A 12,412-nucleotide genomic window follows, 5' to 3' on the forward strand; every position below is an offset into this window, starting at 1 on the left:
GTAACTTGACAAAATGTCAAAATAGGACTAGATTTTGGTGGTGGTGAGGCAAATGAAAATAGCATTGTTTTTGTTGGGAGGGTAGTTGGGAGGGAGGGGAATTCTTGGTGCTTGACATAAATTATACAAGCTTTGGGTTGAATCCCGGTGAAATCCCTGCATCCAAATTAAAGAACATACTCTATAATGGGGAAATTTTACTTAGTGTTACTTGCTAAGCAGCACTTAGGCCGACGTGGTTTTCTTTGTCCTAGAGTACTACAGTCTCTGAAATCTCCTGAACAAAAACAAAAAAATTCCCAGAGATGAGGGAAGTTTCTTCTGGTGTGAAAACAAGCATAATAATAACTACCATTTATTAAAGACCCAGTATTTGCCAGTCACTGTGCGAGATACTTCACATACATTACATATGTTCTAGCACTCCTGCAGGACAGGGCTTATCCAACACTTGGCAGACGAAGAACTTGAAATATTCCCAAGTTCATATGGCTGGTGAAGTGACAGAACCAGGAATAGAGCTCAGTCTGATTGCTCTCTGGAGCCCACACTGTGCCACTCCTCCCAGCCTGAGGCCTACCTGTTCCTTGATTACCTTCTCTTCTCGCTATGCCATGATGTCTCTGAGGCAATGAAAGAAGGACCCTGTGGCCAAAAGAAGAAAGATAAAAATGAGAATCGGGCACAATTTGGGGATTGTCCCTGGGGTTCATGTCCCTAGGATCTCCTGGCCCCTCGCCCCAGGGTCCCCCTGACAGCTGGCTCTGCCCTGGTCTCAGCACAAATGTCCACTCCCGGCGCTTTCCTGCATGACGGCTCCCTCCCCTTGGACTTCCCCAGTGGGCCCTCATGTCCATACCTGGACCTGACCTTCAGGCCAGCTCTCTCCTGGGTCCTCCCCTGGAGGCTGCACCCTGCTCCTGGGGGAACAGACAGCTCTCAGGCCTCACCCTCCCCTGATTTAGAGCATTCCAACTCCTTGCAGCTCCCATCCCGCACCCTGGCCCTCCTCTGACAGCAACTGCCCTTCTGTGTAATTCTGACAGGTCTAGACACCTCCTCATCTCCCCTGGGTGCCTCCACCTCACTCTAAAAGGTTTGCTGCCAAATCAGCTGGTAAGTACACTCTGATTTGACATCGAATCTCCAGAGCCTTTGTAACTCTGAGGCTGGAGAAGACTTTTTTGGAAACAACTTGATATTTGCAGCAGAATTTTAATGAAGTGTCTTATTTGAATGTGGTCATTGAATCTGTACACTGATGAGTGAACTTAACTACGTGGTCAAGAACCAAAGCCTCCTGCCTAAGTGGTAGATGAGGAAGGACCCAGGAAACCACTGTGTAAGCAAATGTCTGCTGAGGCTCAATTCCCAAAAACTCATCTTGGCAGACATGCTAAGTTTCAATAAAAAGGAAAAAGGATTCACTGTTCTTCCAGTGAATCTTGTCTGTATCTGTCCCAGGGAAAATGTTGTTTTCATACTGTACTTAATGGCACCTGTTCACATCGGGTGGTGGGTAGCCATGATTTTGACAATGCACCTAAAAAAGTAGGGGAAAGTTCTCAGCCTACTGAGATTATACAGGTTATTGCAAATGGCCATGCAGGAAGGTGCTGTTGAGGGACAAGGGGTAAGCCCTCCCTGCTGAGATTTATAGGACCCTTTTGAAAATTAGATGGTAATTCTATATTTGAAAACATCAGTTACATTGTACGCAAGAGAAGAATAATTGATGAATTTCAAGGTAAATTTGGCCTTCTCAGAAACTCCTCCAACTTCCTCAAGAAGGTTGAGGGTACTTGGGTGGGTCAGTCGTTTGAGCATCCAACTCTTGATTTCAGTTCATGTCATGATCTCATGGTTTGTTGAGTCGAGCCCCACATCTGGCTCTGTGCTGACATTGGCAAAGCCTGCTAGGGATTATCTCCCTCCCTCTCCCTCTGCCCCTCCCCTCCTCAAAACAATAAACATTTTTGAAAAAGGGAAGAAGGTTGTTGTTACAACCAATTGCAACAGTTGCTCCTGATTGAGTACCTACAATGCAGAAGCCATCAATTGCCATCCCACTCACAGTTGGGAGGGTCATGTGACTAACTCCTACCACTGACCTATGAGCAGAAGCATGTTTATCACCTCCAGGCCAAAGCACATTAGAGCCAGTATGCCACCTCCAGGCTCTCTCTTCCATTCAGCAGCAATCCTGGGGAGCCCGTGTTGACATGTGGAGCCACGTGATGGATACAGCCTGGGTCTCTGGGTCGCCTCATAGCAGTGAGTCTCTTGCCAACCCCCATCAGGTAGTATGTACGCAAGAAATAAGTGCTGATTGCATTAAGCCATTCAGCTTTCGGGTTTCCTCTATTGCATCAGTTAGCGATAACTTCATCTGAGTCATGTGCAACTGGTATTTCTGTTGTTAGCCTCATTTAAACATTTTAATGGCAAAGCTAATAGTAGTTTATATATTCTTGTTATAAAAAATTCTGACACAGGTCAATCAGAGTCTCCCCCCCATAACATTCCCCCAAAATTCAACCCCCTTTTCAAAAGGAACCACAATGAACTGTCTGATGTGTGTCATTTTAAAACGGATTTGAGGCTTTTTCATACATAGATGTGCCATAAGAAGATAGCGTTTTTAGGCATACATAGGCAACGGTGTGCATATTGTTCTGTAACTTGCTCTTCTAACTTAATGAAGTGAATGCAGGATCTTTCCATGACAGCTCATATGAGATCTGTCTCACTTTTTATAACTGCCATTACCATTAGAAAAAGTCCCAACCATCCCTCTCTCTCGTTCTGGCAACTTACAGCATGAAGCAGAGCCACCTCAACCAGCCTATAGGTCCCTGAGAACTCAGGGCCTCTGTGTTAAGATGCTGAGTTTTGCGGCTATTCATCAGGCACAAGGCGTTTACTAATATGTACGTTAAGGATTAGCAATGGTTACAAGCAATTCAGATTTGAATTTTTCATCTTTGTATTCCACAGGTAGCCCACAGGACTCTTAAAAATATTTTAGGGGCGCCTGGGTGGTTCAGTTTGTTGGGCATCTGACTTTGGCTTAGGTCATGATCTCATAATCCATGGGTTCAAGCTCTGCATCGGGCTCTGTGCTGTCAGCTCAGAGCCTGGAGCCTGCTTCAGATTCTGTGTCTCCCTCTCTCTCTGCCCCTCCCCTTTTCATGCTCTCTCTCTCTCTCCCTCTCTCTCAAAAATGAATAAACATTAAAAAAAAAGGTTAAGAAAAACTTTAAAAGGCATGAGAAATGCCAATTATAGATATTAGGGAAACCTTTAAAATGGGAAAAATAATTTATAAAGGAAGAAGCAAATGATCTATAATAATTTCACCTATAAAATACAAAAAATGTATTACTCATAAACTGTTCTCTCTTAAGATGGCAGATTAACAGAAAATTTCTATCAGAGGATAAATTCCTAATGGTTCATGGCTTTCTACTTAGTTCATGGGGCATATTTATCTCACACTATCTAGAAAGACAACACGCAGTACTTAGGAGCATGGGATTGTGGAGATAGACATTTGGTGTTTGAATCCCAGCTCTACCATTTATTAGCTGTGTGATCTTGGATAAATTACTTAGCCCCTCTCTGCCTCTTTTCTCATCTGTAAAATTGGGTACCTAACTATAAAATGATATTGAGGATTAAACATAAGGCATTCATAGCAGAGCCCACAAATTCATAAGCATTATATATGCATTAACTATTATTTTATTATCAAAGCTTTTTGCTGAATTTTGATCTTGTGTGTTAACTAACCTCTAATACAGTAAAAATATGAACCCTATAGATAACCTTAACAACAAACCAAAGTGTAGAGAGGCACCTGGGTGGCTCAGTTGGTTAAGCGTCCAACTCTTGGTTTCGCCTCATGTCATGATCTTAGGGTTTGTGGGTTCAAGCCCCACGTCAGGCTCCGGACTGTCAGCATGGAGCCTCCTTGGGATTCTCTCTCTCTCTCTCTCTCTCTCTCTCTCTCTCTCTCTCTCTCAAAACAAATAAACTTACAAAAAAAAGTAGAAATATAACCTCTGAGAACTGTCATGTCTGTAGTCCCTAAAACACTATAGGAGAATTCTCATTAATATTAAGTTGATAAAAAATTATTTTATAATGTTTACTAACCACGGTTATCAGAAAAAGTTATTAACCTTAGTACTTAATTCCTCATTTATATAGGATAAATGAGGTGCTTTATTTTCTGTCATTAGTAAATAGCTACTTAAAGAAGAACTGAGGAACTTGGCTTTGACCACATCTTGGACTAAGACTTAAGGAGAGTTTGGTATCCAAGGATACCTCTTTTTTTGTTCAGCCCAATCTTGCTTTAATCTAGTCTTTTTTTTTTCTTTTTTAATTTACATCCAAGTTAGCATATAGTACTATAATGATTTCAGGAATAGATTCCACTGATTCATCCCCCCTGTATAACACCCAGTGCTCATCCCAACAAGTGTGTTCCCTAATGCCCCTTATCCATTTAGCCCATTCCTGCACCCACAACCCCTCCAGCAACCCTCAGTTTGTTCTTTGTATTTGAGAGTCTCTTATGTTTTGTCCTCCTTCTTTTTCTATTATTTTTGTTTCCCTTCCCTTATGTTTATCTGTTTTGTATCTTAAAGTCCTCCTATGAGTGAAGTCATATCATTTTTGTCTTTCTCTGACTGGCTCATTTCACTTAGCATAATACCCTCTAGTTCCATCCACATCGTTGCAAATGAAAGATGTCGTTCTTTTTGATTGCAGAGTAATATTCCATTGTATAGGTATACCACATCTTCTTTATTCATCCATCGATGGACATTTGGGCTCTTTGCGTACTTTGGCTATTGTCAATAGCACTGCTATAAACATTGGGGTGCATGTGCCCCTTTGAAACAGCACACCTGTATCCCTTGGATTAATACCTGGTAGTGCAATTGCTGGGTCAGAGGGTACTTCTATTTTTAATTTTTTGAGGAACCTCCATACTGTTTTCCAGAGTGGCTGCATCGGTTTGCATTCCCACCAGCAGTGCAAAAGAGATCCTCTTTCTCTGCATCCTCACCAACATCTGTTGTTGCCTGAGTTGTTTATTTTAGCTATTATGACGGCTGTGAGGTGGTATTTCATTGTGGTTTTAATTTGTATTTTCCTGATGGTGAGTGATACTGAGCATTTTTTCATGTGTCAGTTAGCCATCTGCACGTCTTCTTTGGAGACGTGTCTATTCATGTCTTTTGCCCATTTCTTCACTGGATTATTTGTTTTTTGGGTCTTGAGTTTGATAGGTTCTTTATAGATTTTGGATACTAACCCTTTATCTGATATGTCATTTGCAAATATCTTCTCTCATTCTGTCGATTGCCTTTTAGTTTTGTTGATTGTTTCTTTTCCTATGCAGAAGCTCTTTATTTTTTGATGAGGTCCCAGTAGCTCATTTCTGCTTTTGTTTTTCTTGCCTCTGGAGATGTGTTGAGGAAGAAGTTGCTGTGGCTGACGTCAAAGGCTGAGGCCTGCTTTCTCCTCTAGGATTTTGATGGCTTCCTGTCTTATATTTTGGTTTTGAGTTAATTTTTGTGTATGGTGTAAGAAAGTCGTCTAGGTTCATTTTTCTGCATGTTGCTGTCCAGTTTTCCCAGCACCATTTGTTGAAGAGACTGTCTTTATTGCATTGGATATTCTTTCCTGCTTTATCAAAGATTAGTTGGCCATATGTTTGTAGGTCCATTTCTGGGTTCTCTATTCTGTTCCATTGATCTAAATGTCTGTTTTTGTGTCAGTACCATACTGTCTTGATGATGACAACTTTGTAATACAGCTTGAAGTCTGGTCTGGAATTGTGATGCCTACAGCTTTGATTTTCTTTTTCAGGATTTCTTTGGATATTCAGGGTCTTTTCTGGTTCTGTACTAATTTTAGGATTGTTTGTTCTAGCTCTGTGAAGAATGCTGGTGTTATTTTGATGGGGATTGCATTGAATCTGTAAATTGCTTTCTGTAGTGTTGACATTTTAACAATATTTTTTCTTCCAATCCATGAGCATGGAATATTTTTCCATTTTTTTGTGTCTTCTTCAATTTCTTTCATAAGCTTTCTATTGTTTTCAGTATTTAGACTTTTCACCTCTTTGGTTAGGTTTATTCCTAGATATTTTATGGGTTTTGGTGCAGCTGGGTTTGGGATCAATTCCTGGATTTCTCTTCCTGTTGTTTCATCATTGGTGTATAGGAATGCAACTGATTTCTGTGCATTGATTTTATATCCTGCGACTTTGCTGAATTTATGAATCAGTTCTAGCAATTTTCTGGTGGAATATTTTGGGTATTCTATATAGAGTATCGTGTCGTCTTCAAAGAGTTAAAGTTTGACTTCCTCCTTGCCGATTTGGATGCCTTTTATTTCCAAGGATACCTCTTAATGTGACTTTTAAAAATCTGAGGAGTTTCTGGTGATCCCATCTGAGAGTAATATGAAAGAAGAACTGTAATACATTGGAAATCCTACATACTCAGAGCATTGTTTTCATGCATATTATATGTATATGTAATATATATATTATGTAATATATATGTAGTATATATAGTATACTATATATATCTAATATATATATACTCTCTCTATATATATCTATATATACTAGATATATATATCTGTATATATATATATATATATATATATATATATATATATATATATTAGAGAGAGCAAGGGAAGGGCAAAGGGAAAAGGAGAGAGAGAATCTTAAGCAGGTTCCATGCTCGGCATGGAGCCCAACATGGAGCTCGATCTCACGACTGAGATCATGACCTGAGACAAAATCAGAGTCAGTTGCTTAACCAGTGAGCCACCCAGGCACCCCCATGCATATTGTATATTTTTAAGTGATTTTTAAACTTACCAGCTGGAACATCTTATGTCATGATTATTAGCCTCATAAGATATTTCATTTTTATTTATACAAATATTTGGAATCTTTGATTAGATGTGTGCATTTGGGTCAGGTGGACTTCTTTTATTTTGCATCAATGCACTTCTGGAATTTCCTTTCTCCAATTCTCCTGGAATTTCTCCAATTTTCTGGCATTCTCCTTTTTCTAATAAAAAGCATAAATACCTGGCACAGCTTCCTGCTTGACTCTATTATTGTGCCTTATGTAATTAATGTAAGTCATATTTATGTCATGGAATAATACATATTTCTTGTCTAGCCACATTGCAGGTTAAATAGGCTGTGGGATCTGGCCTGAGAAACTAATCACCCTTTGTTATTTCTTTCCAGTCGGGAAAGAGCGGCCAGAATTCTAAACAATTAACGTAAGAACTAAATATATAGGATACAAGTTGTTTATAAATCGAGATTTCTTGTACTAAGGGGAAAACATTAAGACCACTATTCTTGCAAAACATAAATGGAGAAGTCAGGCAAAGACAATTCAATCAGCATTTATGTCATTATCTCAATATTTCAAGCCAAACTACAAGTATAATATACTGTGATGTGTGTTTGTATTGTGATATCAGTTTCCAATTATGCTATCTATTGGCTTTATTAATCTGACAAACACATTTCTTAGCTAAAGCCGAAAGACACTGCAGAATCTCTGTCAAACTATTATAACTCACATCCTCTAAAGTGTTTGGTGTTGCTGGCTCAATAATTCTACATCTGGAAATCTAAGGAAAGGTCTCTTTTCTGGAGCTCTGATGCATACAACGCTGTTGTGACCGTTCTCTCCTTTGCCAAATATGCTACTGCCTTGGCTTTTGTATTGGTCACAACAAGCTATGTTAGAGGGTCAAATTAATACTGAAAGCTCAGTGTTTTCCCACAACAAAGGTATATTTCCCGAGGTTGCTACACGTTCAGTGGGTATGAGGGAGGAAAGCATATTAATGGTTTGTCCTGGCGCTTGTCTCTTCACTGAGGCAGGGAAGAGTGGCCAGAAAGTTGCTAAAGGGCTTTTCTGATTCAGGCAAACCTATTATTTCCTTTCCCATTCCATTGGCTGAAACTAGGCATATGTCCTTGGTTAGGCTCAAAAGGTCTGAAAAATGGGGCTTTCTGGGTGCCTAAGAAAGAAAAATGCGGAATTGGATTTGGTGAGCATAGCATTGTCTGCTAGAGTTTTCAAGACACTACCCTGTCCTTGTTCCTTCTACCTCTCAGACATTTTTTCTCCATGTGTTCAGTGGACTTCTCCTTCTCCACATCACTACTTACACATCGGTGTTCCTCGCATTACCATTTTGAGTTCACTATTTCTTGTCTCCCCAATACTATCCACAGGTAATTTCATTTACTATGGCAGTTCTAACTACCAACTATGTGATGCTAACTTCCAGATCTATTATCCCAAGCTCTGACCTGCACACAAAGCCTTTAACACAGATCTACTATGATTGGTTCAGAGAGATCTCATTTTCAGTGTGAAAAAAATATATAAACTCATTATTTTCTCCCAAAACTCTTTTGTCCTCTTCCTATATTCTTTGTCCCAGGTACTGGCAGCACCATATTTCCCGAGTCTAGATTCCTCCCTATCATTCCCACCTCTTAATTTTATATGCCAACTTGGGGGACGCCTGGGTGGCTCAGTCGGTTAAGCGTCCGACTTCAGCTCAGGTCATGATCTCGCGGTCCGTGAGTTTGAGCCCCGCGTGGGGCTCTGGGCTGATGGCTCAGAGCCTGGAGCCTGCTTCCGATTCTGTGTCTCCCTCTCTCTCTGCCCCTCCCCCGTTCATGCTCTGTCTCTCTCTGTCTCAAAAATAAATAAACGTTAAAAAAAAAATTTATATGCCAACTTGGCTAGACTGTGGTTCCCAGCTGTTTGGCCAAACATCATTCTAGATGTCACTGTGAAGGTATTTTTTAGATATGACTAATATTTAAATCAGTAGGCTTTGAGTAAAGCAGATTACCATTCATAGTGTGGGTGGGCCTCGTCTAATCAGTTGAAGGCCCCAAGAGCAAAGACTGATGTTTCCCAAGCTTCAAGACTGCAACACAGAAACACTTTCCGAATTTCCAGACTGCCTGCCCTGCTCTACGAATTTCAGACTCAAGACTGTAACATCTGAGTTTCTAGGCTACTGGCTTGCCCTGTGGATTTCTGATTTGCCAGGAACAGAAATATATATATATATATATATATATATATATATATATATAATTTGTATATTTTATATACATATAAAATGTATAAATTATATATATATAATTTATATATATAATTATATAATTTATATATATTATAAAAATAAATATATATATAAATATATTATATATATATATTTTTTTTTACTGACTTGCCGTACTGTATGTATCTCTCTTATTGGCTCTGTTTCCTGGAGAACCCTGACTAATACCCCACCATACACACTATATGCACTTCAAACCCATTATGTCAAAAAGAACTTATGGGGGCTCTCCCCCAAACCAGAGGCCTTCAGTAGATGTTCCTACTATCTACCCGGTTGCTGATGTCAGAAACCTAGGCATCATTCTCTTCCTCATTACCCTCCCAAACTGTAATCAAGAATCTAGGCCTGTTGATTCTACTGTTAAATATTAGTTACAGTCTTCTAAAGTCTCTTCAGCTTCACTAAACTTCCTCACCCTCATCTGTCTTTGATTTCTTCGTCTGCCTTCTCACTACTGATTTCCCTGCATCTGCTTTTTATGCATCCTTTACAATTCTTTCTTCCTCAAGCTTTAATACCTGCATTACAGCACCACTCCTGTGATGCAATTTTGGGCTTCATTTGCATGAATTGTGAATGGTGGTGTGGATGATCCTTGAGATAGTTTCCAATTACCCCATTCATGTTTTGTGCCCTAGCACTCTGTATTATTGAGGATATGATAGGAATCTTCAGCATTCCAGAAATCGACTTCGAGAATCCTGAAATCTGGAAGTAGATTGAATGTCTGGAGGATTTGGCTAGAAAAGGAAAGAAAGCATCAGCATCATTTCTTGATCTTTCACAGCCAGGTGGCAGTGTTGCTTCTTGGAAGATAGGCATCAGAGGTTTCTAGGTTTGGAACTGGGTTTAGGGCTTGACCCTTGGCATTTGTTTCATTATTCTGGTGGATCCAATCTACCTGCAACTTAATTCTCCCCCCAGTCATGTCACTGGAGCAGCAACACAAGCTTGATTCCTTACTTCTTTCAAGTATCTTTATTTTTTTTAGCACCCCTCTGATTCCCTGGATGAAAAATATTTGTCTAAAAGAAAGATGATATGAAGAAGAATTAAAATACAGTTCCCACTTGTCCTTCCTACAGAAAGACTCATTGTCAGCCAAACAATTATAGTGCCGTTGCAACAGATTTGTGAAAACGATTTGAAACTTATAGCAAAAGAACATGTAAAGCGGTCCAGTTCAATCCATGTGGCTGCAGGGTAATTAGTTGAAATCTAGATTAATCAGAAACTTGCTAGGCAGCAGGGTGATTTGACTAACAGCCTGGAAAGGTACAAAATAACTGGGTAATGAAGTGGATCTGACTATAATGTGCAAGATTGCTCCTGGGATTGTACTGAAATCCATTATTCAGACAGATGCTGTATCTTGTGGACAAGAGATCTTTAAAACTGGAAATACTGGATTTTCCCCCATCTTATTCTGCTTCACACCCCCCATGGACCAAGGATTGCAGGGCAGCTTTAGAGAGGGAAATATTTTAGTAGATTATTTCTAGGTCCTATCTGACATGTCCTCGAAGGTGGAGGATGTGTTCTGTGTTTCTCTAGGGCTCTGTCACACATCATCTTATCTGACCCTAATAAAAAAGAAACCCTATTATTCCAAGGAGGAATAATAGTTACCACTCCCATTTTTGCATTGGTGATGAACTTGAAGCTCCAAGATATACATAAAGAATGTAGTTTGAATGTAGTTACCCACAGCACGTTTACGTTTCTTTCATCAGTGATGCCTATGGGAGTTGCCAGGTACCCATAGCCAGGCTGCGGCTGAAAAATCCTCTCTGATTTTTCTCAGGCAGAGGGGAAAACTACCCGCACACATTATTGGAGAAATCATCAGCTTCACAGGTGACATGAGCACATTTTTGTCCAGGTGAAGTTTTCAGAGATAAATAAGTGCAAACAGCATCCCCTGCTTATTAAAAATGAGAAGTTTCACCCTAACAAGAAGAGTTAGCCTTAGGCATGAGGAAAATCGGTATCTGCCTGTGCGGCAACATTCAGGAAGCATCTGAACAGCTTCTCACTCTGTCCTGCTACAAATCCAAATAAATCCCTCTGCCTATTCTTGCCATTCTCCCGGGTGGGGGAGCCTACAGAGGTATGCAGTGAAGCACCTATAGTGCAGTGTGGGCGTGCTGGACCAAATCAATGTGTGGGATGTTGGCAAAAGGACAGATAAAGAGGCAGAAAGCAAATTTCTAGGCTGTGAGGCTCGAAACATAAGCAGAGTCTAGTTCAACTTCCCTGTGTGAAATTCACAAGTAGACCACAATCAACAAGACCAACAATAATAAAATCAGTTCCTTCAGAATCGCAAGGCTCTGTGATGGGTAATAGGAAGGATAGAAATAAACACTTTGTCCTAACCTCAGGCGGGTGTCAGTTTACCTTGAGAGAAAACAAGTGTGCAAATACAACCACACCTAACTGTCCAAGGCAGTACACTGCACTTGTGAAATGACTGATCTCAGAGCGAAGGGCTTGCACCTGGTGCCAAAAGAGAATTCTTTATTCCTTTGTTTCCTCTATGCTTATATTGCGCTTTTGGGGCTTGTGGGAATTTTTCTGCAGTTAGAATTTAATATTGCAGAAGAGGATAGATGAACGATGAAAGGTGTCATTTATTTCTTAAAACCAAAGCAAAGATATAAAAATAGTCTGACTCCCCTCTCGTTTCTCCATTCCTAACTAAAAACCGTGTCAATCAGCAAGAATTGATTGAATGCCAGCTGTGGGTGAGATGCCCTATATTTGTGAAGCATTTAAGTAAGGACAAAAGCACATGCATGTTTCTATTTTCCGTGCATCCTCATAATTTCTCTGCACAGGTTAGTGGGGCAGAGATTTCTCTGGCACTTGTGGTTGAGAGCTCTGAACACACTGTCAAAGTCAAAGACCCACCTGACCACACTGATACAGTCAGTGGATTGTTCTGCCATTAAAGGCCCTTGCCCCAGTAGTGGTGGAAACATGAGTCATACCTATGACAAGAAAGGAAGCTAGAGGGAGACCATAAAATTAAAAGGTATGTGGCTACTAATCAGAAGATTCTGATTTGTGCCCTGATGCTGATTACACCAAGCGAATCTAAGGCAAGTTACTTGACTTCTTGGAACTCTATGTTTTCATCCATAAAACTAGGCAATAGCTTGTTTCAAACGGTTGTTCAGAAGTTCACATCAAA

Source organism: Lynx canadensis, chromosome X, assembly GCF_007474595.2.
Source record: "Lynx canadensis isolate LIC74 chromosome X, mLynCan4.pri.v2, whole genome shotgun sequence".
NCBI classification, from domain to species: Eukaryota; Metazoa; Chordata; class Mammalia; order Carnivora; family Felidae; genus Lynx; species Lynx canadensis.